This window comes from Narcine bancroftii, chromosome 1 (assembly GCF_036971445.1).
Source record: "Narcine bancroftii isolate sNarBan1 chromosome 1, sNarBan1.hap1, whole genome shotgun sequence".
NCBI lineage: Eukaryota > Metazoa > Chordata > Chondrichthyes > Torpediniformes > Narcinidae > Narcine > Narcine bancroftii.
In genome coordinates this window covers 412,846,600-412,870,563 of record NC_091469.1, presented here as the reverse complement: position 1 = coordinate 412,870,563, position 23,964 = coordinate 412,846,600, and the positions used below count along the sequence as shown (strand labels likewise).

At 41.1% G+C, this 23,964-nt stretch overlaps 1 protein-coding gene and 1 long non-coding RNA gene across 6 annotated transcripts in view; both read left to right on the top strand.

Moving 5' to 3' along the window:
* LOC138751549 (uncharacterized) overlaps positions 1-4,112 on the top strand; it is a 155,769-nt gene extending 151,657 nt beyond the window's left edge. For 4 of the 5 annotated variants that reach the window (XR_011350041.1, XR_011350042.1, XR_011350039.1 and 1 more), the window contains 2 exons: positions 2,437-2,641; positions 3,853-4,112. This is a non-coding gene — a long non-coding RNA (uncharacterized lncRNA). Of the gene's footprint in view, positions 1-2,436; positions 2,642-3,159; positions 3,263-3,852 lie in introns of all 5 variants that reach the window. The other variant, XR_011350043.1, reaches the window with a different exon arrangement.
* A 7,528-nt stretch (positions 4,113-11,640) lies between these two features.
* Positions 11,641-23,964, top strand: part of LOC138753290 (zinc finger matrin-type protein 3-like) — a 495,498-nt gene continuing 483,174 nt past the window's right edge. The window contains exon 1 of the mRNA XM_069916120.1: positions 11,641-11,719. The gene's annotated coding sequence lies outside the window, so the exon portion shown is untranslated. The remainder of the gene's footprint in view (positions 11,720-23,964) is intronic.

Sequence of the window (23,964 nt, the reverse complement as noted above, 5' to 3'; positions counted from 1 at the left end):
TTGCGCACACTGACTGCTAAAAATTAGAGGGAACCTTGGCACTGACGTGCTTCCTTCAGGATGACATTAGTATGTTGGGTCCAGAAAGGTCCTCCTAGATAGTGACTCCCAGGAATTTAAATTTGCTCACTCTCTCCATCTCTGATTCCCTCAATGATCACTGGATCATACAGTGCTGGCTTTCTCTTCCAAAAGTCTACAATTAGTTCCTTGATCTTGGTCACATTGAATGCACTATTTTTAGTACATCATTCAGCCAAGTTTTCAACCTCCATCCTGGATGCTGACTCATTGCTCCTTTTTATGCAGCTCACTTCTCTATATCATCAGTAAATTTGTAAATGGTGTTGTTCTGAGCTATGTAGTTGTAGGTGTAAAGTGAGTAGATCAGAGGGTTATGAACGTAGTTCTGTGAGCTCCGGAACTGATGGAGATTGTGGAGGGGATGGTCTTGTCAGTCCCTACTGATTGAGGTCTGGTGGTGAGGCAATCCAGGATTTAATTACACAATGGGGTATTGAGGCTCAGGACTTGGAGTTTGCTGATGAGTTTTGATGGGATGATGGTGTCAAATGCTGAATTGTAGTCAATATAAAACATCTTGATTGTATGCATCTTTCTTGTCCAGCTGTTCCCGGGTTTTGAGTAGAGCCTGTGAGATGGTATCTGCTATAGACCTACTGCTATGATAGGTAAATTGGAATGGATCCATTTCACTGCTCAGACAGCAACTGATATGCTTCAACACCATCCTCTCAAAACACCATCACTGAGTCAATATGACCCTGTTTCTAATTTCATTCAAAAATAGAAATGCATTGTTTTCCCTGCCCAGTAGGTGATCTGTATTCTGTAATTTCTGTTTCTTTAATTACCAACCCATTGGTAAGTGTGCTTTCCGTATTTGCTCCAAAATTAACAGCCAACAATTTATTGACATCTGCTCCCGAGCCTGAGTCTATGTACCTGGTAAACAAGAAGGATTCAAACAGTAATATTTGGGTCTCTTTCCACCATCTGAAAGGAATTGTTCATTGTCCTGTGTATCAAAATAAAGTGTGTTCTGCATGCTATCCAGGTAACTCAAACTATCTTTGAGTACAACAGTGAAAAATCAAACAAAGTAAAGTGTTAGAGAAAAAAAGTTAAACGGCAGCATTATTTTAGTCATAAGAGATCCACTCAAACACTGATAATAGTGGGAAGACAAGTAGAAGTTATAATTTACCTGATAAACACATAATCAAAAGAATACACTCACTCATTCATCAGCACAAAATGGAATTGTCTATCTTTATTCCTCTCAGTCACAACAAAGAACTCTTCAATCCACCAAACACCACCCAGCTGAAGCCCCCTTACCTTCTCATTGGCTCTATGCCACACAGGTGATCTCGACGTTCTCAATTTCCTCCTGTGTCTGAGAATCATCTGTGTGAATTCTGCCCTCTGAACTGACCTGCGCATGCGTGCTACTACTCCCACTTGTTGCTCCGGAACTTCATCCGCAGTGACCGGCACTGCTCCCGACACAGCTAAGTATGTGACTGCGACACACACTATCCTTAAATCTGGTAGTGTGTTTTTTCAAATTCAAGTATTTCTGACACGTGACTGGTCCAAGCAGATCACATGAAAGGGCCCTGCATTCAAAACCCATGCATAGAGCATGTTTAGTCCTCAAGACCATCACTGAAGTTTAGGCTGTCAAGCACAGGCAGGCATTGGAGGGCCAATTGCAATGGGCCTGTCCTGGATCCTGAGCCATGGTTGATGCTGGAAACCAGGTTCATTTGGCATACTTGTTAGTTGTAATTAATTTACTGTTCATTAGTGCGTTGTGCCTGTGGGTGGATGGGCATTGTGTGTTTAACCTTTGTATTCCAATCAGGAGCTCAGAATGTTTAACTGTGATTTATTTGCACCCAATGTGCTTGTATTATTCTAGGTATTATTTATTTATTGTTCTGGGTTAGTCTCTGTGAGTTTGTGAACTTTTGTATTCCTCTGTACATAAATAAGGACCACCTTTTGAACCCAATAAACCTATTCTTGAACATAACATATGGTGCTGTGAGCAGGGTTCAAAGCGTTTCTAATAGACCTGTGTGGTTGCAATGCTTTTGCAATGCACCCTTAGTGAGAGGTGGCCAGGTGAAACATTGACTATCCTGGCTGGAGAAAGGGCACTGAGAAGCGGGAGGATTCTGTGAAAGTGTGTGCACCCTTATTGAGAGGTGGTCAGGTGGAGTGGCCTGTGGTCAAGTGGAGTGTTGAGTCTCCTGGCCAGGAGTGGGGCACTATGAAGGGGGGTGGGGGAGGTTTGTAGCACATGGACTGGGAGTTATTCAATGGGTGGCGTTATCGGGGGAATGGGTATTAATTTGTCTACACACACAGATTAACCTAAAGTGAGTGAGTTTCCTTCATTCACAGGATGATTTATCTGTGGGTGCTGGAAGCAGTGATGGTTTCCCTGATCGATGGTTGGACACGTGGCTGATGAGTACGCTGACAGAGCCAACAATTTGAATTCTACTGAAGGACGGCCACAAACCCGGATTCCTGCTGACCCTCAAAACCGAGACCGTGGGAAGGAAACTATCCAGCTTTGTGGGCTTTGATGTTCCTGTGTTGGAAGGTAATGATCACAAACCAGACCAGTAACAGCACATCTCCAGCTTCCAAATGGGGGCTCAGGTTTTTCCCTGTGCACAATCTGGCCGATACACAGTCCAGACTCTCAGAGTGAGTCTCTAAGTGGTGAGCAGGTATTGGGACTGTTTGGGACTGTACAACCAGTGCTGCACTGAGCAATTGGTGGGAATGAGAGCAAGAACAGTATCCAGGCGAGAGGGTCAGCAACTAACAGCTCAGCGAAGGTAGGTGCTCCCTGCAGGCTAATGGTATGTCCTGGATGTGCGGCTGACATGCCAACCCCTGGTTACCCATGAGATAGTTTGGTGGTTCCTATCTGGGATGCCTTGTAAATCTGAAGGAACACCCAGATGAATGCCCACCATGGTGGAGATGCTGGACAATGAGATGGCTTTGGTGCTTCGTCATAAGGCGGAGTCAGGATGGCCTTGGATTACCTGCTTGCAGATGGAGCTGGTACTGGTGCAGTTGTCAGTAAGAAGTGCTATACTTACATTCTAGGTCAGTTGGGGAATATCACTCACTTGAAACACAAGAGTTGGTGAACAAATTAAACGAGCCAGGGACCAGTCTTTTGAACATAACTCCCCATGGGGAAGCAAAGGTAAGCAAAGGTACACTGCTTCCACAAGTCTTATGGCCCCTGACGTGCTTCCGTAGCAGGACCGGCCCTGGGCTTGCCAATCAAGGAGGGATGAATGAACCATTCGCCTAGGGAAAGCAAAGAGGCGTTCATGCGGCATGGTGTTAGTAGTGGTGCATAGCGATGATCGGATGGCATGGAGTGCCTTGGGCAACACACCCTGCCAGCGGGACACTGGCATGTTTCTTGACCTGAGCGTCAGGAGCACTACCTTCCAGATGGTGGCGTTTCCCTTCCACCTGGCCATTACCTTTAGGGTTATAGCTGGTGGTCCCGCTGGTCGCAGTTCCTCACTCATGAATGAGGACCCCTGGTCACTATGAATATAGTCAGGGTATCCGAACAGGGTGAAGATGCTGCGCAGCACCTTGATAACCGTTGTCGAGGTCATATCCAGACAGGGAATAGCAAAGGGGAACCTGGAGAATTCATCCACCACCATCAGGAAGTAGGCATTCCTATTTGAGGTTGGGAGGGGGCCCTTGAAATTGACACTGAGTCGTTCAAAGGAGCATGCGGCCTTAATGACGTATGCCTTTTCTGTCCAGTAGAACTGCAGCTTACATTCGGCACAGATCTGGCAGCGTCTGGTTGTGGACTGGATGTCCTCTACAGAGTACAGGAGGTTCTGAGTCTGGACGAAGTGGTACAGCCTCATAACTCCATGGTGGCACAAATTGTCATGAAGGGCCTGGAGACGATCAAGATGCATGCTGGTACACGTCCCCCGGGTTAAGGCATCTGGGGGATCATTGAGTTTACCTGGCCGATACAAGATATAGTAATTATAGATGGATAGCTTGATCCTCCACCTAAGAATCTTGTCATTTTTAACTTTACCCCGCTGTTTTGCATTGAACACGAAGGCCAGTGCCCTCTGGTCTGTCAGCAGGGTAAACCTTTTAACGGCTAGGTAATGTCGTCGGTGGCACACTGCCTCAACGATCGCTTGTGCCTCCTTCTCGAGGGAGGAGTGCCGTACTTCAGGACCATGCAGGGTGCAGGAGAAAAAAATGCTACCTGCCTGCCTGGTTAAGTGTGGTGACAAATGCAGTCAGAGGCATCGCTCCCCATCTGGAAGGGGATGGATTCATCCACGGCATGCATCGTGGCCTTTGCAATGTATCCTCGGATCTGGTGAAAAGCAGCCTGGAGTTCCGCCAATAATGGGAAGGTTGTGGATGCAATCAGGGGATGGGCTTTATCGGCGTAATTGGGCACCCACTGTGCATAGTAGGAAAATAACCAGGCACCTCTTCAGCGCCTTCAGGGTGTTTGGGACTGGGAGCTCCATGAGGGGTCACATGCGGTCAGGATCCGGGGCAATGACACCATGTGTCATGACACATCCAAGGAGGGCCAGGTGATCTGTATTAAACACGCACTTGTCCTTGTTGTACGTCAAGTTGAGGGACTTGGCTGTACGTAAGAACTTGGCGAGAGGTTAGTGTCGTTGTTCTGCTGGTCGTGGCACAGATGGTGTCATTGTCGAGATATGGGAACATTGCCATCAGCTTGTGCTCCTCCACCATCCGATCCATCACTCTCTGAAAAACAGACACCGTTAGTCACACCAAAAGCACTCTCAGGAAGTAGAATAGTTTGCTGTTGGCCTCTAATTCCGTGTAGATTCAGTCGCTGGGGCAGAGGGGGAGTTGGTGGTAAGCTGACTTGAGGTCAATGGTCGAAAAAAACTCTATACTGCGTGACCTTATTGACCAAGTCAGCTATCCGGGGTAGCGGGTATGCGTCCAACTGGGTGAAGCGGTTGATGGTTTGATAATAGTCAATTATCATCCAGGGCTTTCCCGCCCCTCTGACTATGGGGACCTGCGCTCTCCAGGGGCTGGAGCTATGGGCTATGATCCTCTCCGCCAGAAGTCACTGAACCTCAGCTCAGATGAACTACATATCCTCAGTGCTATAGTGCATACTCTTGGTGGTGATCGGTTTACAGTTCAGGGTGAGGTTCGCAAATAATGATGGAGGGGCCACCCGCAGGGTGGTGAGACTGCAGGATGGTGCTGGAGACTGGGTGCTTGGTTGGGGAATGGGGTTCAAGAGCTGGTGGTTGTGAACGGTAAGCGGTGGTTGGGAGCCCCTGAACACCATCGTCACACTCCTGAACTGACTTTGGAATTCGAGGCCCAGGAGGATCGGTGCACAGATCTGGAGCATGATCAACAATACGAAATCATTGTAACATTTCCCCCCCCCCACTGTTAGAGACGCTACACAGTACCCCCAGATACAAGTTTGTTGGTCCTTCGCCACCATCGATACCAATCCGGTCATCGGCCTGATGGGAAGGGAAAGCCTGCGGACCACGTTGGGGTGGATAAAGCTTTCTGTGCTGCCGCTGTCAAAAAGGGAGTTTGTCTTGTGCCCATTCACCTCTATCTGGATCATGGTTGGGTGAGGGTTGGCTTGGTTCAGGATGACCAACGCTGGGACAGGTAACTCCTCATTATCGTCCCTGATGCCCAAGATGGTGACCTTCATGTTGACCATGCTGCCCTCGTCGGGGAAGAAGGCGGAAGTGGTGTCATCAAAGTGGTAGGCTGCAGTGTAGAGGATGGGAGCGGTAGCGGGTAAGATGGCGCCCCCTTACCATGCATGTGGTCAGTACTGGAAGTTCCTCGGGCACACACACCGTGCTGCTCCTGGACAGGGTTCTGAACCTACAGACCTTCTGATAATGGCCCTTCTTCCCACAGCCCGAGCATGTGACTTCTTTCGCGGGGCAGAGGTATCTCAAGTGCCTAGCCTGACTGCAGAAGTTGCTGCCACAGTTGGGTTGGTAACTCCCAATGCTGAGTCCCAGGATGGCGGCTCTCATGGCGGCACATACGTGGTAGGCCCACTTCTGCCCACTATCGACTCCTCGTGGCGCTGGGCCAAATCTAATGTTCTAATCAGTCAGATCGCTCATTTTAGTGGGAGTTACTCAGATATAATCTGACCTCAATCCCGACACGCAGGCATCTCGGACCAGGTCTTCCATGCACTGGTTCAACAATATCGTGGCCACGGGGTTCCCCAAACAGTCTTTTCCCAGTGTGACCAGGGATCAAATGAGCTCTTCAGCTGACTCACCAGGCTGTTTTCTGGATGCAAGCACGTAATGGGAGTAGACTTCGTTCAACTTTGGCTTGCGTAGCTCCTGTAGTTCAGCCATCGCCTCGGTGTAGATTGCGCTGCTTTGGATGGCCTGGAAAGCCCTCTGGCCGACTCTTACCTGTAGGACCTTCAACCTCTTATTGTCCGAATCGACTACTCCAGTGGTGGCCTCGAGAAAATTATTGAAACAGTTCACCCACTGTTCAGAGTTCTGATGCACCCGGGACTTGGAGATCTACCTCTAGCTGATCGGGTCACAGCAACTTCTCCATTACCGGAGACCTTCAAAGATAGTGTGTAATAAATTGTTGGGCACTACCAGTTGCCCCAATAATCACAGAGACAAAGACTGAGGGGAACGATAAGCTTTAATTACACACGAGACTGCTGGCCCAGGTTCAAGCTAGGGAAATGAGGGGAGGAAGAGGAGACTCTACCTTTATGGCCTGGGTCACAGGGGAGGAGTCTAGGAGAGAATGTCATCAGGAAGGTGGGCCAGCCTGTGCCTGTAGTACATACAACTATATCATTACACCTATGCATAAATAAAAACTACTCTTTTGTTGATAACGTGTCTAGCCTTGGTTCTCTTTGAACCCATCAAACCTATTTTTGAATATAACAGGGGAGAGAAGAAAATGTGACTGTGTGGAATGGGTCTGTTAATATGTTGGCTGCTTTCCCAAGGTCTGACCTCAGCCATTTGCATCATATGAAATATTGGAGCTTTCAAGTGAAAATGCTTGTTCTGTGCATAAGGCTGCACCATCACAGTTTGACTGGCATCACCATGATAAAAGACGAGGAAAAAAGATCTTTATATTTTCACCTGCTGTGTCTCTTATCAAAAGTGAGCACAGAAAATTGTGGCGACAGGAACGGCAGTGGACAGTCCACAAGGGAGAGGAAAGGTCTGTCCAGTCTGTTCACAGATGCAGCATCCCCTGGGCCACTGAATCACTGTGCACTTCTGAAGCAGCCACATTCACCTGATTTCCCAAGTGCACTCTCCTTGCTTCTCAACAGATTGGTGTTGTGTCTCCAAAGTACAAGCATTCAATACTTTGTGATATTTTCATGGAAACAGTTGACACTTTCATTGCATATGAAGTGCAATAATCAGGCGAGTGGACTGAAAGCAAGATCGCTCTGGAAAAACATCCTGAACAGGATACATGAGATAAATTCTTGGCCATTCAACACCTCAGTTATCCACAACAAAGTATTTAAAATCTTTGTTACAGTGAAAGGTGGTTGGACTCACTGTACAAAATTATAATTCTGTGATGCACCGCTTGTTGATCATAAAGATGGTTTTATTTGCTGAGCTGATGTGAATGGAACTAGGTCTTGTGCAATGACTGAAGTTCCCCATTTCTGACCATGTGATAGCAGGAAGGTCATTAAGCAGATGAACTATTAATACATCGAAAATGTCTGTAGGCTGTTCAGAAGCATGCAGGATTAAATACAGAAATTATAGTATTGGAGGCAACTTCCTGATCACTGGTACTATATGTGTATTTATCCTCTTCCCACTGTCTCATACTAATGTGCCCCCAAAAGTCAAAACTTCATCGCATGTTATACACAGCTGGATGCATATAAATTGGGTTCACTCACTAATTAACAATGAAACCTATAAAGTTAACAATGAAACCAACCCTCTTAATACTTCTGCTGACTTTCTTACATCTGTTTGCTGAATCCATTCTTTCAGCAATTTATTCCCTAAACTTGAGATTATGTTGCTAGTTTTAACAATTAACTTGTATGTATGATTCCTTGCAATCTATGCACTTCACTACAAATGGCCTCTGAGCTGTTCCCAGCAATTCCCAGTGATGGGTCCACAAGATTCCAGAAGCCATCTACAATTAGACAAAAACTGAAAGGTTTCATTAAATATGTATTCCTGTATTCATTTTTTAATGTGAAAGACCACTACTAATGTGTTCACAATTTCTTCAGCTACCTCTTTCAGAACTTTGGGGTGTAGTCCGTCCTGTCCAGGTGACTTCTGCACCTTCAGCCTCCCAAGCATCTTCTAGTGGTGGCTACATTAATTTCAGCCCTGACTGTTGAATTTCACTTCTCTTGAATTGTCTTCCACAGTGAGGACTGAAGCAAAATACCTATTAATTTCATCCACTATTTTGTGTTCCCTATTACCACTTCTCTAGCACTTCTCTTTACATATCTGAAAAACTTGTGTTTTCTTTTGTTATTGGCTAGCTTACTTTCATATTTCATCTTTACTCCCTTCTTGCTTTTTGTCTTCTATTTGGTTTTAAAAGCTACCCAATGCTTTGGCTTCCTGCTAATCTTTGCAACACCTTATGCCCTCTCTTTTGCTTTTATGCTGTCTTTGACTTCCTTTGTCAGCCATAGTTGCCTCACTCTCCCTTTAGAAAGATTCTTCTTCTTTGGGATGGAATGATCCTGTTACTTTTGAATTATTCCCAGAAACTCCTGCCATTGGTGCTCTCTCTCAGGTTCACTTCTAATCAACTTTGGCCAGCTCCTCCCTTATGTCTCTGTCGTTACCTTTACTCAATGGGAATTAATATCAACACATCCAATTTCAGTTTCTTCCTTTCAAATTGCAGAGTGAATTCTATTGTATTGCGGTCACTTTCCATTGGATTTTTCACCTTAAGCCCTCTAATCAACTTGTTCATTGCAATAAACTAGACAAACACCAGAACAGCCAGCCAATACTGTCAAGCAGCCAATAGTAAGTAATTAAAATTTATTTCAATGGTCAATCAGATTTGTAACAAACCTGCCAAATATAATTTTTAAAATTTAGACATATAGCATGGTAACAGGCCCTTCCAGCCCAAGAACCAGTGCCACCAACAACCCCTGTATGTTTGAAGAGTGCGAGGAAGTCAGAGCACCCAGAGGAAATCCTTGCAGACACAGGAAGAACATAAAAACTCCTTACAGAGCTGGATTTGAACCCAGGTCGCAGGTGCTGTAATAGCATTATGTTAACTGTGCCCACCAAATGCCAACTGTGTTGCCCTATAATCTATAGACAGTAAATAACAATTACAGCACATGTATACTTGTCCATAGCAATCAATTTTCACAACAAATATTTCCATGCCAGTTGCTTTTCTAAATTATTGTTCACAGTTAACATTGAAAGGACTGTCTACTTGTTCTCATTTTCTTCACCAGCGTATTTATCTGCCAGGATCAATTAGTTGTTCAGATTCTGCCTTCAAACTCAACTGAGTCTCTGAGCTTACAGTTTTCCATTAAAACAGTAAGTGAAAACCAGGACCTGACATTTCTATCTCATGGGCTTAATTCAAAGGCCTATTGCTCAATTCCCAGGATGATGCAAGTGTGATGGAATGATTAGGGTAGGTGGATGAAACCAAGGTTTCAATCCTGCACTTATTGCAATGTAAAAAGTAACTGGATTACACTGAAATTTCCTAATTGAGTGCAGAAAATGAAGAAATATTCAGCCAACTTGGAAGGAAAAAAAACATTCCTGACATAACAAAATCCACAGCACTTGCATGTGCTGTGCTTCAGGTAAACCCAAGGACACATGTAAGATGGTTCATGGGGCAAACTCATTTTGGTTTGGAAACATACAACAGCAAACAATTAGTTGGGGAAACTCATTAGGTGAGGAGCATCGGTGGAAACAAAGAATGATCAATGTTTTGGGCCAGAATCCTTCATCAACACCAAGAGTGCAAAGGGGAGATAGCCAGTATAAAGTAGGAAGGTGTGCAGGGGCCAGTGGGGGATCCACAAACCAGGGTTGGGTGAAGTATGATGGACAGAGGCAGTTGAGTGGCAGATGACAGAAGGGAGAGAGAGGCAGGAAAAAAGGAGTCAGGTGGAGGATGACAAGTCAAGAGAGTGGAGCAGCGTGATGACATCTGCTTATGCTGATATCTGATAAGAGCAGAATAGTGGTGCAATGAGAACTGTTGGGGAAATTGAAGGACAGATGGGTCCAGATGAACTGAAAGTAGTGTGTGAGAATTTCAGATATAGAGTAGGCCAAATGCACTGTTGGGAACTATTTCACAGAATATCTGCTCTGATAGGGATGACTATCCCAGGCTTGTGGCTGCATAGCATCTCAACTTCCCTTTCCAGAGTTTACTTTTGGCCTTCTCCACTGCCACACTGAGTCCCACCACAAGCCCAAGGTACAACACCTCATATTCTGCCTGGGCAGCCTACAGTACGAATAAAGAATTTTCCAATTTCAGGTAACACATGCCTGCTTTCTGCTTCTGGACTCTTTTTGTTCTTACCCCCATCCATCTTTTTCCTTCTATTTCTTCCTCTTCCACCCATAGTTCCCCAACAGAAACCTTCCTCTTTTCTTTTACTCTTATTTGTGTCCATCTAGTCACATCTGTTTTTCAAATCTTCCCTTACAGCGCTCATTATAGGACTATTGTCACCTTTGTACTCATCTGATTCCAATACTGGCACCCTTTGTCTCCACTATTTTTCCCCCTCTACTCTATATGGCTCAGCACATTTCCATCTGATACCTTCTCTTTCCACTTTGGCACCTGCTAATCATCTGCCTGTCATTTTTTTTTCCTGGTTTACCATCTACTACAATCTCCTGAGTGTCTCCCTCTGCCTCTGCATGTTTAAAAGATAACAAGACAGTTATTTCAATTATCCAGCAACTTCATTTTTCTTGCTTTTTGTAAATCAGAGTTTAAGAAATAGGAATCCGCACTCCACTCCTTTGAGTCTGCTCCACTGTTCATGGGTGATCTTCTACCTCAATGCCATTTTCCTTTGTTATCTCCGTAGTAACCATAAATAATTGAGAATCAATAGCTTGTTGGGTACTGAATTCTAAAATTTGCCACTGTGGAAATATTTTCCCCAATCTCAATCATAAATAGCCTACTACTTAAATCTAAAACTGTAGTACATTATTCATTAACCAGGAGAATTTTTCTCCCTCTATCTAACCCATGAAGTTCTTTAATTTATGGAAGTTTTAGTTATTACATTATTCTGAAAGCTGAAATTATTATACAGTTTTTAGGAGTTAAATTGACAAAATAACCCACAAATCTTTTGTAAATATTTCCTTCTGATTGAATAAAGTAAAAAATTTACTTCTGAAATTAAAACTTTAGACAGTTTTACTGGAATGCTTTACCTTCACATTTGTAACTAATTTTACTCATCCCATCTTTGTTATACACATTAGATCCCTGTAGGGTTTAATCATTCCAACACTCTGAATTGACTGGACAAGAGATTACACAAACTCTCTTATGACAGGTAAATATATTTCTTGCATGCTGTTCCACCAAATGTTTTCAGTTATAAATTCCCTCACACCACTGGTTTCATTTTGCCTTGAAAATCCCTGCAGTTCAACTAATACCTGAGCTATATTTTTTATTATCCATGATTCTACATCTTAAATGTGTGAAATTATATTTTTCATTTAATTCTTGGCTTTTTAGTTCCATTTAATGCTGTATTTTAATTTGGACCTGTTCCCAAATCTTTCACCATAAATATAATTTCCATCAGCGTGAGCTTATTACTATTGTAGTGAAATGACATACAGAATAAGAGATTGTCAATTCTTCACTACCAATCCTCATGATGTATGACAGGCACCAGAAAAAGCCCTTGTAGCTCCAAAGCCACAACCTTTCACATAAATGAAAATAAAACATTTAAATTACTGGTTTGGGGTTTACCACTTAAGAAATAAACACAGGTTCTATGAGGAGAAGAACATCAAATATCTTTTTTAAATTAATATTTTCTTGCAAGGTCACATTATTGCTGTTTTTGAGATTTTAGTCCAATTGAACATTTGGTAAAACAAACACAGGGAATCAAAGATTCTAGTATGACAAGGTATATAAATATGGTTTTGGGAGATAAATTGGGAAAGGTTTGTTAGAGTAGGTTACATAGAAACACTTTAAAACAGATCTTATTTGAAATACTGGAGCTCTGCCAAATGCTAGACATATCGGGGCCTCACAGCTTTTGCAAGAGCTTTGAAAAGTGCTCAAGATAGTTCACTAATGGATTGTTGCTTACAAAAGGCAACTGACGAAAGAGCTTATTGGAGCTGTATATTGTCTGGAGGAGAGCTTGCTGTTGTAAGAGGATGATGTGGTTTTGCAAGCAGAGAGTGTAAAACAGGCTTTCTCTCACAGAAAAAGAGCAACGCACGCACGCACGCACGCACGCACGCACGCACGCACGCACGCACGCACGCACGCACGCACGCACGCACGCACGCACGCACGCACGCACGCACGCACGCACGCACGCACGCACGCACGCACGCACGCACGCACGCACGCACGCACGCACGCACGCACGCACGCACGCACGCACGCACGCACGCACGCACGCACGCACGCACGCACGCACGCACGCACGCACGCACGCACGCACGCACGTAAAATGCTGCATTTTGGAAGGTGACCTGGTCAAAGTCCTTGTGGTTCATGCAAGAAGAGAGGACTGGCTGTCTCATATTTCACTTGGAAAAACAGAAACAAAAAGGAACTCTGTAGTGACCTGAAAGAAAGAGGTTATCATCTGGAGAACCCTGAAGGGGCAGGTTTTGTCAGCAAGACACGGATGTGGCTGACGGAAGTACATCAGTTGTGGATGTCCTGGAACAACAAATCTTTCTCTGAAAACCAACAAGAACCTTCCTGAGCAGTAATCATTTACCTGTTGAACACCAAAGCCTGGTGAACTTTATAAATGTTAAATATGAATTACCTGCAACCAGTGAACTTGGAGGAATGAGAAGTGAGATTGGACTGTGAATCAAATAACTTTTCTGAGCTTACATACACATTACGTGCACATGCACTTAGAATTAGAATGGGGTTAAGTTAGGTTAAGTAAGTTAATAGAGATATGTTAAAGTGTGATTCTGTTTTCATGTTTAAAGAGAATTAAAAGTAACTTTTGTTAAATAACCATTTGTCTTGGTGCTGCTGGGTTTATGGATCCCCTGGGCTTGTAACACTAGGGCCATGAATGAAGGTTTGTTTATTTTACATTTTCCGTTGGTCTGGGTAGCTTACTCAGAATAACATTATCTTTTTACATTAATTTTTTTTTTTTAAAAGAGCAAATCTTAAAAAGTCAATAAAATAACACAAGACTGAAAGAAACAGGAGTAGGCCATCTGTCTCATTGAGCCTGCCCTGCCATTAAATAAAATCATGCCTGAGCTGGCCATGGACTCCAGTTATCAGATGAAGGGCTCAAGCCTGAAACTTTGGTTTATGTATCTTTATCTTTGCTACATTAACTACACTGTTTGACCTGCTGAGCTTCTCCAGCATTGTTTTACTGCTTAATTCCCCTGTAGAAGCAGGCAAAATGTTGTAATTCAAAAGGCAAATGGACAGATATGAAAAAGCAGGGTTAGAAGAATACGAACCAAATGCAAACAAATGGGACAAGCCCAGAATGCCAACTTGGTTGTTTTGGACAAGTTGGGCTGACACTATTCTTCAAAAATCTATCCACTTGTCTTAACTACATTCAGTCACTGCTGCTTCCTTGGGCAGAGAATTCTACCGATTTATTTGATTTCTTGTCAGAGTATATACATGACATCACATACAACCCTGAGATTCTTTTTCCTGCAGGCACAGCAGAATTACCATTTATTGGTCATGTAAAAAAAGCTATAGTGTATAAATGAAAACAAATAAAACTGTAAACAGACGACAAATGTAAACAAACTGTGCTATACAGAGAGCAATAAAGTGCAAAAGCCAGAGTCCTTAAATGAGTCCCTGATTGAGTTTGTTGTTGAGGAATCTGATGGTGGAGGGGTAGCAGGTGTTCCTGAGCCTGGTGGTGTGAGTCTTGTGGCACCGATATCTCTTTCCTGATGGTAGCAGCGAGAACAGAGCATGTGCTGGGTGGTGTGGATTCTTGATGACTGCTGATGTCTCCGACAGCAGTGTTTTCTGTAGATTTCTTGATAGTTGGGAGTGTTTTGGCTGTGATGTCCTGAGCTGTGTTCACAACCTTTTGCTGGGCTTTGTGCTCAGTGGTATTGGTGTCCCCATATCAGAATGTGATGCAGCCAGTCAGCACACTTTCCACCATACATTTGTAGACATTTGCCAGGATTTTTGGTGTCATACCAAACCTGCGCCAAATCCTGAAGACTTAGAGGTGCTGACTTGCTTTCTTCACAATGCCATTCGTGTGTTGGGTCCAGGAAAGATCCTCCAAGATGGTGACTCCCAAGAACTTAAATTTTCTCACCCTCTCCACCTCTGATTTTCCCCCAATGATCACTGGATTGTACATCTCTGGCTTTCCTTTCCTGAAGTCAACAATCATCTCCTTAGTTTAGGTGAGATTGAGTCCAAGGTTGTTGTTGGTTTCAATCTCCCTCCTGTATGGTGATTCTCACCTTTCTTTTATACAATCCACTACAGTGGTATTGTCGGCAAATTTGTAGATGGTGGTATTGTCGGCAAATTTGTAGATGGTGTTATTGTCGGCAAATTTGTAGATGGTGTTATTGTCGGCAAATTTGTAGATGGTGTTATTGTCGGCAAATTTGTAGATGGTGTTATTGTCGGCAAATTTGTAGATGGTGTTATTGTCGGCAAACTTGTAGATGGTGTTATTGTCGGCAAACTTGTAGATGGTGTTATTGTCGGCAAACTTGTAGATGGTGTTATTGTCGGCAAACTTGTAGATGGTGTTATTGTCGGCAAACTTGTAGATGGTGTTATTGTCGGCAAACTTGTAGATGGTGTTATTGTCGGCAAACTTGTAGATGGTGTTATTGTCGGCAAACTTGTAGATGGTGTTATTGTCGGCAAACTTGTAGATGGTGTTATTGTCGGCAAATTTGTAGATGGTGTTATTGTCGGCAAATTTGTAGATGGTGTTATTGTCGGCAAATTTGTAGATGGTGTTATTGTCGGCAAATTTGTAGATGGTGTTATTGTCGGCAAATTTGTAGATGGTGTTATTGTCGGCAAATTTGTAGATGGTGTTATTGTCGGCAAATTTGTAGATGGTGTTATTGTCGGCAAATTTGTAGATGGTGTTATTGTCGGCAAATTTGTAGATGGTGTTATTGTCGGCAAATTTGTAGATGGTGTTATTGTCGGCAAATTTGTAGATGGTGTTATTGTCGGCAAATTTGTAGATGGTGTTATTGTCGGCAAATTTGTAGATGGTGTTATTGTCCTACAGAGCCACATAGTCATAGGTGTAAAGTGAGTAGAGCAGGGGGATAAAAGTGCAGCCCTGAGGTTCTCCTGTACTGATGGAGATTGTGGAGGAGATGTTCTTACCAAACCTCACTGATTGTGGTCTGGATCTGAGGAAATCCATGACCCAATTACGCAGAGTTGTGTTGGTTCCCAGGTCTTGGAGTTTGCTGATAATTTTTGAGGAGATGATGATGTTAAATGCTGAACTGTAGTCAATAAAGAGCATCCTGATGTATACATCTTTGCTGTCCATGTGTTGCAGGGGCTTTGTTTAGAACCAGTGAGATAGCATCCACCGTAGACCTGTAACTATGATAGGTGAACTGGAACATATCCATGTCACTGCTCAAATAAGAGCTGATCTGCTTCATCACCAGCCTTTCAAACACTTCACTGTTGATGTAAGTGTTACTGGTCGATAGTCATTAAGGCAGATTACCACACTCTTCTTGAACACCAGAATGATTGACGTCTGTTTGAAGCAACTGGGTATCACACCCTGTTGGAGTGAGATGTTGAAGCTATCTATGAAATCATTGGTAAGATGGCCAGCACAGATATTTAATTCTCAGTTAGGTACTCTATCCGGGCTGGTTGCTTTCCTTGGATTCACTCTCCTGAAGACAGCATGCACATCCTCCTCCTATATGGACAGGATGGGATCAGAGGATGTGGTGGTTCTTTGCCATTATTGTCATCAAATTGGGTGTAGAAGGCATTGAGCTCCTTTAGGAGCGAAGCTTTGGCGTCTGCTACTTCACATGATTTGCTTTTGTAACAGGTTATGGCATTTAGGCCCTGCCACAGCTGTCAGGTGTCACTTGTTTTTCCATTTTCATCCAGAATCTCCTCTTCACCTGGAAGATAGCTTTTTGCCTGCTCCTTCTATATAGACTTGGATCTCTGGACTTAAATGCACATGATCTGGCTCTCAGCAGGTTCCGGATTTCATTATTCATCTAGGGCTTCTGGTTGAGGAAAATTCTGAACGATTTGATGGGGACACACTCATCCACAACTGTTTTGATAAAGTCTGTGACAGCCCTGGTATAATCATTCAGATTCTCAGGTGAGTCCTTGAACACTGTCTAATCCACTGACTCAAGGAAGTCTGGTTACTGTTTTTCAGCCTCTTGTGACCACCTTCTAGCTGTCCTGACCTCCAGAGCCTCTCTTTTCAGGCTCTGTCTGTATGAAGGCAGAAGGACAGCCAGGTGATCTGACTTGTCAAAATGCAGTCTCAGGAAAGAACAGTAGCCCTATCTTGGTGTAGTAGTGATTGAGTGTGCAGATCTCTGGTACAGCAGGTTACATGCTGATGGTAGTCAGGCAGGTCTTTCTTGATGGATGGTTGGTTGGCTTGGTTAAAGTTGCCGACTAAGATTTGTAGTGTGTCTGGCTAGGCAGTCTCTTTTTTACTGAACTCATTGTGAAGCTCTGGAAAGTGCCTGTTTGTAATTAGCATCAGGAGGGATATAAACTCCAGTGAGAATTACTGATGAGAACTCTCAGGGTAGATAGAAGTGTTTGCACTTAATCGAGATTTGCTCTTAGGCAGTAGAGCAGAAGGTTGACATTACCCCAATGTCAGCACCACCCAGTATTAATGGAAAAGCACACACCACCTCCTCTCCCTTTTCCAGAATCCAAGTTTTGATCCAGTCTATGAATGGTGAAACTGTCTGGTCAGATAATGATGTCCAGTGTGTTCTCTGTTCGTCAGGTCTTGGTGCAGCAAACAACTGAGGTTTGTCTTACCTTTCTCTGATAAAGCATTCTTGCCCTCAGGTCATCAATTACATTCACCAGAAATATGAATGGTAGGGGAGGTCTCAGACCCCTGTGCTTCAGTCTTGTTTGGATCCCAGCTCTCACTCTGTTTCCAACCTCGACTTTGATGGTGACCTGCCCCTTTAAGGCCTCTGTCTTCTAGCCAGCCTGTTCCTGAGTCAGCCACCTGGGAGATTTGCAGATCGTTAACTGTGTTCAGCAGCTGGTTGGTCATGAAAAAACTGCATGTAACAAAATCAGCTGGGAAGGTGAGTGTGAGGGATATTGGAATGTTAGGAGTCCAGAGATACTGGAAGCAGTGTCAATTAAGAATAAAGTATTATGGGTTAACTTAAGGTGAAGGGATATTGGAATGTTAGGAGTCCAGAGATACTGGAAGCAAGTGTCAATTAAGAATAAAGTATTATGGGTTAACTTAAGGTGAAGGGATATTGGAGTGTTAGGAGTCCAGAGATACTGGAAGCAAGTGTCAATTAAGAATAAAGTATTATGGGTTAACTTAAGGTGAAGGGATACTGGAATGTGAGGAGTCAAGCAAATGCTCATTAGAGATGAAGTATTATGGGTGAAATCAGGGTGAAGGGATGCTGGAACAAGAGGAAGGGTTGTAAAAGTGTAATAAACTAAGGATCTTCAAAACAAGATAACAAGTAGATAGCTTTAGCAAGTCTTGGGGATTGATTAATGAGTGAAGAACAAAGACATGATACTTCCTGGCTAACAAGTTTGCAGGAAGGCACATAAACTGATAAGAAGTTAGAATCCACATGGGCAGAATTACCTAATGCTAAACCAATCCAGGAGGCAGAAGAATGTTGGGGGGAAGGTATCTCTGTACTGAAATGAAATGTATAAAAGTTGGGTCAGCCCCAGTATCTGTGTGTATTCCCAGGGTAAGGGGAAGCACCCAACTTTGCATTGTTGTATAATAAATGTTCTTTGTTCTCAATTTTTGTCTCGAGCAATTTCTGTGAAGGTACCTCTGCTTCTCACATGAGTATTTTAAAGGAATATTTAACAAGGGTTCTGCAGCCTGCAAAAAGTTGCCATGGGTTGCCAGTGCCTTTTTATTCCTCCCACTCTCTGGGATAAGCAGTTTCTCTTCATTTCTGTGCCAAATCTACTCTGAATATTGAAGGTATGGCCCCAAGTTCTATTCTCATCTACCACTGTTGTGTTCAGAATAAGTTTGATGGGTTTAAAGAGAATCAAGGCTGGACATGTGACATCCTCCACTATTTGTTCATAACACGTGATGCTGTAGGATCAAGGCTCCTGACTCCCTTAGGAAATTAGTTAAAAAGGTTTTAAATAAGTACTGTTTTAAGCTTAAAATATTTAAAAAAGTCTATCTAAACTTCCTCACTCTACATCTATGATGTTTTCAAAGAAAGAAAATGTTATAACAACGATATCAAGAACCCGATAGGATGACAAGAGAAAAAAATAACAGGCCTACCTTGACGATGAAGCAGGGCACTGGACTTCATTCTGTCTCCCAACCTGGTGAGCTGCTGGAGGGGATTCCTGTTGGTGCCTACCCACCTCTAATGCAGAGAGATAGTGTCAGTGGAGAATCCATGAGTGTCAAAACCCAAAGCATTACTGGGAGTGCAGCAGTCCTTTGGAGAAAAGTTGGGGACTTCACCTTCTGCACAGGAGGAGGAAGCATCAGGCTCAAGAGAAAGTTCTTCAGCTGAAGATGAGGAAGAAGGGATGCAAGAGGAGAAGGTAGAGGAAATTAAATTTGGAGCTTGTATTTTAAAAAAGGACTTATCTACAATGTTAATGGAACAATTTAAAGTAATGAAGGGGGAAGAGAAGGAAGGATTAAAGGGTTAAATCTGAGATTAAAACTGAAATTGAAGAGATGAAAGAAGAAACTGATAAAATATTGGATGTAGTTAATAAAATGAAGAAACTAGAGAAAATGGAAGAAACAATTACTAAAGTGCAAGATGATGTACAACATGTTGAAGACAGCGACTAATGTGGAAGATGCAACTACTGTTTTAATTACAGTAAATGATAAAGTGGATATTTTGGAGAATTTTAATAGAAAAAATAATATTAAAATAGTGGATCTGTCACAAGGGAAGAGGGCCCAGATGCAGCTTTTTTTCAAGATTGGATTCCTAAAATATATGGAGAAGATAATTTTGAGAATAAGATTGAAATTGAGAGAGCTTATAGGGCCCTGAGAACTAAACCCTTTCTGACTCAGAAACAATGTTCCAAACTAATAGTTTCTGTGTTATCAAGATAAAGAGGTTTTGAATTTGGCTGTGCAAAGAATGAAGGAACAACAAGCTCCATTGTTATGGGAAGGGGATAGGATCTTGTTTTAACCTGATTTGAATGAGAATTTGTTGAAGAGAAGGGAAGAATTTAATATTGCTAAGATGATGTTATATGAAAAAGGTTACAAGTTTGTTCCTCAATATCTGGCTACTTTGAAGATCTTTGTTCTGGGACAACAGAATATATTTTTTTATAAACCTTGCTCAAGCGAAGGAATATGTTCAGAGTCTTCGTCCAACTTAACCCTTAATTACTACAGACCTGAAGTAATGAATTAGTTTTTTCTTTCATTTTGATTTCCTAAATTGGATGGAAGAATTTGGTGATTTATTTCTACCTTTTATATTAATTGAATTAAGTGATTAAAGCTTACATATGGAATATGCCAAGGGAGTGGGAGGTGTTGGTTTCTGCAGGATTGTGTGTGTGTTTGTGACTTTAGTCACAACCTGTAAAATGGAAAGAATTAGTGTTGTTTTATGCAACATTTGTTGAGAAGTTTGTACATTTTTGTTAATGGGTTAAATCGAACAATAGAGAGTTTTAACATGTACTTATAAAATTGGGAGTAGCTTTTTTTTCCCCAAGAAGCACACATAACCAAAAAAGAACATTTAAAATTAAAAAGGATATGTGATGTCTTCTTCATTTAATTTTAAAGCAAGAGGGGTAGCAATTTTGATTTAAATAAAAATCAAGGATGAAAATGTAATTAGAGACCCTGCAGGTAGATATGTAATGATGCATTATTAATTTTTTTTTTAAAAATGTGGACACTTTTGAATTTTATGCTCAAAATATTGATGATGAGAAATTTATTCAAGATACTTTTTAAAATTTAGCAAAGGCACATGAAAGTATTTTAATAGGAGGAGATTTTAAATTTTGTTTAGATCCTTTTTTAGATAGGTCTACTCATACAACAAGAATGAAAGCTGCCAAAGCTGCATTGGGTCTGATGAGAGATTTGAATTTGATTATATAGAGAAGAATTCATCCAGAGAGAAAGATTATTCATTTTACTCTAGTAGGTTTGATTCTTATTCTAAAATTGATTTATTTTTGGTTTCAAATACAAGCAAGGATTTTTGAAGCGGAATATAAGATGAGGATTTTATCTCATCATTTGCCTTTGTTAATAACTATATAAATGCCTGATAAAGAAAAGTCGATATATAGGTGGAGATTAAATTCTCCATAGAAGGGGGATTAAGTAGTTAGGTAGGTTAAGTAATAAGTTAAAATTTAATTCTGTTTTCTTGTTCAAATATAATTAAAAACAACTTTTGTTTAAATAACCCTGTGTTGTAGTGGATATCTATTGCTGCTGGTTTTTGGGGTCCTCTGGACTCCATAACAATTATTAAATGTAGATTATAAAATGGCAGCAAATAGAATGAATAATTTATTACCTAAATTAATTAATATGGATCAGACAGGGTTTTTTTGTTTAAAAAAGGACCATCTTTGAAAAAATGTAGCTAGATTGCTTAGAATAATTCAACCAGTGAAAAAAAGTGACTTGAGTGTTGCAGTGGTTTTAAATGCAGAAAAGTCATTTGATAGATTAGAATGGGACTTTTTGTTTCAGGTATTAGAAAATTTGGATTTGGATTACATTTTTAAAATTGGGTTAAAGCATTATAATAGTCCTAAAGCTAAAGTAGTAACAAATGGACAGATATCTATGCCATTTAATTTAACAAGATCAAGTAGACAAGGATATCCCTTGCCACCAGTTTTATTTGTTTTAGGCATAGAACCACTTTCTCAGATTTAAAAAGTAAGGGCTTTACGATAGGTCAAGAGGAACACAGTTTATTTCCAGATGATGTTTTAATATATTTGACAGAACCAGAGTCATCTTTACGCAGATTGTATGCCCAACTGGAAGAATACAGGAAAGTTTTGGGTTATAAAATAAATTGTAATAAAAGTAGAAGTATGCCTTTGACAGTAGGTGACTACACCCAGTGTCAGATGTGCAATTTAAATGGCCAAAGGAAGATACTAAATATTTAGGAATACGTACGGATAACAATTTGAAGAATTTGTATAAATTGAATTATTTATCTGAAAAACTGATGAAGATTTTTTTAAATGGATAAATTTACCTATAACTTAAGTTGGAAGGGTGAATTGTATAAAGATGAATGTATTTCTAAGGATACAATATCTTTTTCAAATGTGACCTCAAAAATTGTTTTCAAGAATTAAATAAACAAATACAGAAATTTGGAAAGGTAAAATAGCAAGAGTTTCTATAGAGAAGTTAATGTGGAAATATGAATTGGGAGGATTACAGCTCCCTAATTTTAAGAATTATAATCAAGCAGCATAGATGCGATTCCTTGTTGCTTTATTTGAAAATGTAAAATTGACATGGGTTAACATAGAACTGAATAAAACTGGAGAAAATAAATCAGGAGAATTTATATACCAGTGGGAATCAAAATTGTTGATTGCTGATAAATATACACCACTATTGAAGCATTTACTCAATGTTTGAAATAAAATGAATCAAGATATTTGTGGAGGGTCTTTATCTCCTAAAATGCCATTGATTAATTGTCTTTTGGTCTTTTCAAGAGATGATCAATTCTTAAATACATGGTATCATAAAGGAATTGTTAATGTGGAAGATTGCTATGAGAGGGGACAATTAATGTTGTTTGGATAATTGAGGGACAAATATGATAGATCAAATATAATGTTATCTCTCAAATATGCCCTGAATTGAAAATAAGTTAGGGCCAGAAATATTTTTGCCAATTGTACTGAGGTAGAACTTCTTATTAGGAGTGAGAATGTCAAAAAAATGTATTTCTATGATGTCTTCGTTACTGCAAGTAGGAACTCCTAAATTAGGATTGTAGAGATCAGTGGTTTTCAAACTGCCTCCCTAAACTCACATTTCACCTGAAGCAATCCCTATGCTTTAAGTGTTCTGTGATTGGTAAGGAATTGTTTATGGTGGTATGTGAGCGGAAATAATAAGATTTGTAAACCACTGTTTTAATCATACCAATTTGACTCATTATGTGCATATTTCTAAACTCCAAAGGAAATGGGCTAATGACAATTTTACTCAAGCAAAATATTTCAGTAACAATTGTGTCTAGAACAGTGATTCTCAACCTTCCCTTCCCACTCACATACCACCTTAAGCAATCCCTTACTAATCACAGAGCACTGATGGCATAGGGATTACTTAAAAGTGAAATGTGAATTTAGGGAGGTAGTTTGAAAACCACAGGTATAGATTGAGACAGAGATGGGAAGCCGGTTTGAATATTACAGTAGATCAACAAATTTGGAAAAATTTATTTAGAGATTCTATGACTAATACTTAAGGTACAGATTAATTTAATACAATTTTTTTACATCAGTTATATCTTATACCACGGAAGTTGAATAGATTGAAATCCGATTTATCAGATCAATGTTTTAGATGTGGTGAGGATGCAAGATCTTTCATGCATTCAACATGGGCTTGTCCAAACCTGATACACTTTTGGGTGTCTAAAAGTAATTTTTTTACAAGTTACAAGAGCTGTTTTTCTGTTAAATTATGATCTGTTGTTATTAGGAAATATCAAAGGTACAACTCCTAAACTGAAGTTATCAATTTATCAATTGAAATTTGTTAAATTAGCATTAGCAGTTGTGAGAAAATGTAATCACTTGAAAATTGGATATATCTTTATATTGCCAAGGTGGCATCATGAAATTCAAAGTTGTATCCCTTTGGGAAAGAATTACTTATAATCTAAGAAATTAATATTCTTTGCTTTTACAAATTTGGTGCCTGTATATTCGGGTAATGGGATTAAATTTATAGTGATATCCTTTTTACCCCTCTGGTCCTCCAGAATCCTCCTCTATAGGTTTGTTAGAACTGATGAGTTGTGTTGCACAACATCTCTCTCTGCAATCCAAGGTGCTTTGTTACTCTCTTTTTATTTTTCATTTTTAAATTTTTTTGTGGGGGGTGGGAGGGGTTTTGGGATGGGTTGAAAAACTATCATGCATGTAATCAGTTTGTTTTTTGATATCTTCATATAACAATTGTAGTTACTGCACATATGGAGTATTAAATCAAATATTTTTTTAAAAAAGTGGTCTTTATTTACACACACAGAATTCACAAAAAAGGCACAGTATTTAGAGAAATGAGGGTTCGACTTT